This window comes from Monodon monoceros, unplaced genomic scaffold (genome assembly GCF_005190385.1).
Source record: "Monodon monoceros isolate NGI ecotype Baffin Bay Population unplaced genomic scaffold, NGI_Narwhal_1 Super_Scaffold_16, whole genome shotgun sequence".
Taxonomy (NCBI): Eukaryota; Metazoa; Chordata; class Mammalia; order Artiodactyla; family Monodontidae; genus Monodon; species Monodon monoceros.
Genome location: NW_021703772.1, coordinates 2,679,000 through 2,685,052, shown reverse-complemented (window position 1 = coordinate 2,685,052; position 6,053 = coordinate 2,679,000). Strand labels below are relative to the sequence as shown.

The 6,053-nt window shown below is 51.6% G+C and overlaps 1 long non-coding RNA gene across 3 annotated transcripts; it reads left to right on the top strand.

Moving 5' to 3' along the window:
- Window positions 1-3,261: 3,261 nt before the first annotated feature.
- On the top strand, window positions 3,262-5,281 carry LOC114896519. 3 transcript variants are annotated; one of them, XR_003793826.1, is made up of 3 exons: window positions 3,262-3,433; window positions 3,555-4,652; window positions 5,164-5,281. It is a non-coding gene; the product is annotated as an uncharacterized LOC114896519 (long non-coding RNA). The 3 variants fall into 3 exon arrangements; XR_003793825.1 differs by having other exon boundaries at window positions 3,555-4,811; XR_003793824.1 differs by having other exon boundaries at window positions 3,555-4,878.
- Window positions 5,282-6,053: the final 772 nt, after the last annotated feature.

Genomic DNA, 6,053 nt, shown 5'->3' with positions numbered 1-6,053 from the left:
ATAACTGATGTGCACACATGAGTGGTTAGTGGGATCATGTCCTAGGAGAATTCCACGGGGGGGACGTGCAGAGTTTGAAGTGCGGTGGCGTGCGGAATATATGCTATAAATTCTAGGAAGACAGTTGGATGGAAAAGAGAGGCGGGGGGGAAGGGTGACTTCTGTTGCCTTAACTTGTAATCGCTCAGTGTCTGGAATGCATGGGGAGCTTTTCTTTTTTAAGTTGCTTGGATTTCAGATCTCTCCCAAGTGACGTATGCGTGTGCATCCATGCAGTTTAGTGTGGTATTTGTGGGCACGGCTCTCCTGTGTATAACATCAGTTTGCTGCTGTGATTTAGCCAGCAGTGCCCCTGCTCCGCCCCGCGTGTTTGCACAGCTCCCGCTGCTTCTGTCTGGTGTCGGGCACGTGAGGTGTGACACACGCTGGGGCCCGTGTGCCTGCACGCATGCTGAAGGGGAATGCTGACCGTCAGCCCTCAGCTTCTCCTTCCTCCTCTGGTCATGACTGCGTGCTTGCCCGCAGCAGCTGGGACCATGACTGTTCTTTGCACTTGTGCCTGGTTAAGAGCTTTCAGAAATACAATGGACATCTTTGATATGTTATTGTAACTTTAGTAAATGCTTTATTCCCCTTTAATTCCCCCCAATGCCTTAATTTTGTGGACTGTTTATCTCATTGGATAGAAGAATTGACCATGTGAAATCTTTGTACATGAACTTCAGGTAGAAGAAGCTGGCTCTCTGGAGAGTTCCTAATTCGCAGAGAAGGGCTTATCTAACACAGGAGTTTTAAACTGCTCTGGGGGACCCTGGTGCTCTAGGGAGGCACCCAAAATGTTGCACAGGTTTAAATTGATGGATGAGCCTGTTTTACTTGATGGGGTTTCTAGTTTGAAGAGAGAGTGCTCCTAAAAGTGTTTGAAACACATGGCTTTCAATCAGGGTGACACTGTCCCTACAGTGCTCTGTCGGGTGGGGAGGTGGTGGAGACTGCGGGCCCCTGTTCTTTGTGACTTAGTTTGAAAGTGGGAGGGTGAGGTGTGAAGCTTTGGGAGTTTGAAAGTGGGAGGGTGAGGTGTGAAGCTTTGGGAATGAATGAACTAAATAAAGCATTTATTCATCTCTCAGTGACTCCCTGGCATGTCTCTCTGTTTGCTGTTTCAGATGTTTTCTTTGTTCCTCACACCGATGCCCAACCCCCTACCCCCATATGTACACTTCTCCTGCTCTACTGAAAGATGGCCTCACTTTCAGTCTACCTCAAAACCAGCTGCATCTGTGTGGCAGAGATTGCTGGTTTTCCTTCATTGTCTCCATCTGTGATAACAGACCCACAGTTCTAGCTGGAGACTTGAATTCTCTGAATAGGTCTTCATTTCCCAGACTTCTTACAGCTCGATGTGGCCATTTACCATAGCTCCTTCCTGAAATCCCATTAAAGTTACAGGGAATTTTAATTTTTTTAAAAGGCATAAATCCACTCGGATGACTATAAATAGCAACAAAATTTTGGAACCTCTCAAGAAAACAGATGAATGGTAACTGACTTAGAAATACCCGAGGAGACAACGTTGTAAAAAAGAAATGAGAGCGTCTGATTTTATTGCAAAGCTCCCAGAGGCTCTGGGATTGGCAGTTCCAGGTGCCTGTAGAAGTGGTTGTGAAAGAGTGAAAGCAGGAGGGCTGGCTGAAGGCCCTTTTCAGAAGCAGTTACAACTCTCCACTCCACACAGTTGAGAAGTTGTTCCTGCCCCAGCCCGGCGGGAGACTGAGGGAGGCGAGACATCGGCCTTCAGTATGTAAAATCCTCAGCTCAGGAAACAGGCTGTATCCTCCAGGCAGGAAATAAAGGAGAAAGAGACTTCTTGAGAGATCTCACCAGCCTAAAAGGAAACACCTAAAGATACCAATACTGAATGTGGCTAAAGAAAATCACACACTTCTAACAGTGGATTCCAGTAAATAATTCAAGAAAATTCTGAGAATGAAGGCTATGTTTCCAAATTGCAAGGACTGGCCAAGTACTAACCACGGCTGGTGACCAGCCAGGGCACATCACTGTGGAATTGCGGAATGCTGGGGAGAAAAGATTCTATAACTTCTGGAGTGGATAAACAGGACACATACAAAGTATCAGGAATCAAAATAGCTTTGGAATCCTCAAATGTCACATTGGATAACAGAGGAATTGGGACCTTTCAGAATTCTGAAGGAAATGCATATAAAAGTCATGCTAAAAAGACCTGTAGTTTCTTTAAAAATGTATGTTCCACACACCCTTTCTTAAGAAACTATTAGAGGATGTACTCTTCCAGAACAAAGGGGTAAACGAAGAAAGGAGAAAACCTGGTATTCAGGAAATGTGGATCCAGCGCAAAGAGGCAAGGTGACTCCCAGGAACACAGTGAAAGCCTTGAGGACGACAGCTGTGCATCAGGCACAGAAGGCACCCGATCGAGACTAGATGTGAGGGGCTGAGGCCCCAGAGAAGATGCCTTAATTATTAGAATACCTGTTGTCTCTGAACATGTTTAGATAGGAGTTGGGATTGATTTATTGACAAGTACCTAGGAAACCAAGGGACATAACTCCAAGGAAAACAAAAGGTTGGGCAAGAAAGAAAAAGTGACCACGGTAATACTAGATGCCTCAGCTGTGATTAGTATTTACACAGAGTCCTAATAACATGCACCTACTACCATAAACGCTATTGGGGGGATGGAGGGTGGGGAAGTGTGTGTGGGTGAAAGCTAAATAATAAAGAGCAGAATTCATTACAACCAACAGAGGGCAGCAGCAAAGCCCAAAGCTGCTGCTTTCTAAGGAAAAAATGGACACACCTCCAGGGAGACTAATCAAGACAAAAAGGACATACAAATCACTTAAAAATTTAAAAGGGCAATTTTATAGGTCATATAAAAAGATAAGGGTATATTATAAACAACTTTACGATAGTAAATGTGAAAATTTAGAGGAAATGGACACATTCCTAGAAAATAGAATTTACCTAATTTATGGAAGTACTCGGACAGCCGCGGGGGCAGCTACTGCCCGAAAGGAAGTGGCATTTGAGTACTTGACGCGGAAATCTTGGCGCGTCTCCTTTAAGAGGAGGTGAAGCCCCGCCCCACGTGGGAACGCCATTTCTCAGCGCCCGTTGTGATGTACGTCACGACGTGGAGGGCCAATGAGGACCCGGGGGGTGGGGCGTTCCTGTGCGTGTGGACGAGGTGCGGGCCGGACTTCCGGAGCCGTCCTCCTGGGATCCCGTCGGCTCGGGGGTCGGCCCTCAACCGAAGGACCCGAGAGCTGGGTGGGGTGGTCCTGGAGGATTGTCGGCTGGGGCTCCCCTGGCGGCAGGGCCGCGTGGTCTCCGAGGATGTGGCCTGTGCTTCTCCCAGGAGGAGTGGCCCGGCGTCTGATGCGTGGAGGTTGGACGTGGGGGAACTTGGCACCTGCGTCCCGGGGGTGGTCGGTGTGGCGTAGAGCGGGAGGCACCGGCCGAGCGGGGCGCTTTTGTAAGCGCGTCTCAGGTCAGGACGCCTCTCGCAGGTCCGTCTGTTTGGGCGCGTTCCCTGAGATGTGTGGCCCAGGCTGGAAAGACGAGTTGCTCCTGGCTGAGCACCGGGGAGCCGCCGCGGGCAGAAGCTGCAGTGAGGAGGCGTGTGGGAGAGGCTTCGGCCTCAGCGCTCCCGGCCCCAAAGCAGCCGAGTCGAGAGAAACCCAACAGAGGCGGGCAGGGTAGGGCCTCGTGGCGAGGCACTGTGGAGTCCACGTGTCGGAGAAGCCCTTAGTGTGCGGGGAGGACGGGTCCAGCGCCGGCCTTCTCCAGCACCAGGACGGGGAAGGCCGGCAGGAGCGCCGCAGGCTGGGAGGCCGCTCACCCCGGACTGTATGGCAAGCGGGAGGGAGCCTACGGCCGCCACACCGGGGCAGGTCTGAGTGCAGGTAACCCCCGCCTCTTTCAACGGCGGAGAATCCACGCTGGAGAAGAGCCTTATGAGTGAATCCACGCTGGAGAAGAGCCTTATGAGTGCAGCCACCGTGGGAAGGATGCATTCAGCGAAGGATACACGCTTGTTTGGCACCAGAAGGTTCACAGCAGAAAAGCCTGGGACTTCCCTGGCGGTCCGGTGGTTAGGACTCCGCGCTTCCGCTGCAGGGGGCACGGGTTCGATCCCTGGTCGGGGAACTAAGATCCCCGCAAGCCAAAGGGCGCAGCACCGCCCCCGCCCTCTCCCCCCCCCAAAAAAAAGCCTGATGAGTGCAGTAATATCAGAGAACCTTTAGCGACATCGCTAAGCTCAGTCGGCATCAGACGGTTTATACTAGAGAAAGTCCCTTTGAATGCATGCAATGAAAGCATTTTGCCAAAGGTGTGCTCTGATTTACACTGGAAGTTCACCTACCAGAAAAGTGTCAGGAGTGCAGCAAATGTGGGAAAACCTCCTGCCAAAACGTCAACCTTGTGCTGCGTGGAAGTCTGTTGAGTATGTCCAGTGTGAGAAAGCGTTAAGCTGCAGGTCCAACCCCATTCATCCCTGGCAGGTTCACCCTCGAGGAAGACCTCATGGATGCAGAGATGGGGGAAGGCCTTCCACTCAAGAGGCTTCTTCATTTAGCAGCAGAACGTTCGCGGTAGAGAGGCCTGTGAGTGCAGCCGATGTGAGAAAACCTTCAGTCAAGGGCCTCACCTCGTAAAGCATCATGAAGTTCATGCTGGGGAAATGCCCTAAGTGTGCAGGGAACGTGCTCTCTCCTCGTTCAGCGGAACAGGACGCGTGCCAGAGACGAGCTGAGGGAGCCTCTGTGAGGATGCCCTTGGCTGGAAGTTGAGCTTCATAGGGTCAAACGGGATATTCCTGATGAGTGCTAGGTGGGTGGGGAGCTTTCGGGTACTCTCACCTGCCCCGGGGCCCTTGCCAGAGTTCTCTCGCTGGCAGGGCCCATGGCAGAAGCCATCTCACCACTCTGCCAGCTGGGAGGGTCTCGTCACCTGTGCTCGTTCCAGTCCCTGGAGGGACCCATGAGCAGCCTGGGCCTGTTGATGGGCCTCATCTCCTTCCTGACTAGTTAGGGCGTGGGTGTGACCCAGCATTGGCTAGGAGGACCTCAGCTGGGTCCTTTCTGTGGCTCTCAGGGATGGTTTACCTTTTTTCAGGGACCTTGTTGGCCTCATGTGACTCGATGGATTTGTCCAGCTTCCAAGTCAGACTTCCAAGGGAACTGCCTGCCTCCCATTATTCTGCTGGGTGTGGAAATAAAGGCCTTGTTACTGAAGCCACCTTGAACTTGGGGATTTCGGCTTACTGTGTAGGGTGAGTTGAGAACAGGATTGGGGTCTGCCAGCATTAAGAGGGCGGGTGGGGGAGGGGAGAGAAAATGACAGGGAAAAACTCTGTCTCCTTTTGGCTTAGTTTGTATTGCTGCCCAAGACCTTCAGGGAGTGACTGAAGCTTAGGGGGCTTAATCCCATGGGCTGGAAGGCAGGATTATTTTGGACACAGAGATCACCCTGAGGAGGGGTGGTTGGTGTGACAGCCCCAGTGCATCTCAGAGCCGTATGAGTTTGGTCCCTTGTATCCAGGGGGTGTCCCGCATTCCCCAGCACTGCTGAGGGGAAGCTTTTTCCCAGCACCTCTCTAGGAGCCTCGTCTCCTGAAGTTAAGAACCCGGTAGGCATGTGTCATTGACCATAAGACCTACAGGGGCCCTGTAGGAGCCATAATTAGTGCAGAAACACTAGGCGTAATAGTAGGGAACAGGGGAGTCTGTGGCAAAGTTAGGGGGCAGTGTGCCCGTTTTAGACACACACTCATAAGTGTGCTGGTAACTCTGGCTCTGAAAAATGAGAGTGTACAGAAATTATCTAGGCCTCCAGACGCGTGTCTCTCCAAGCTTACCGTCAGCAAATAACCTAAAGGTTCTGTAGTGGTTGCACCTGCTCCAGGGCTGAGAGGTTCACTGGGTTACCCTGGGCTGCCGGACCGAGGCTGGTGGGCAGGACACTTATTGGCGTGCCAGAGAGATTCACTGGGAAGCTGCTTGCAT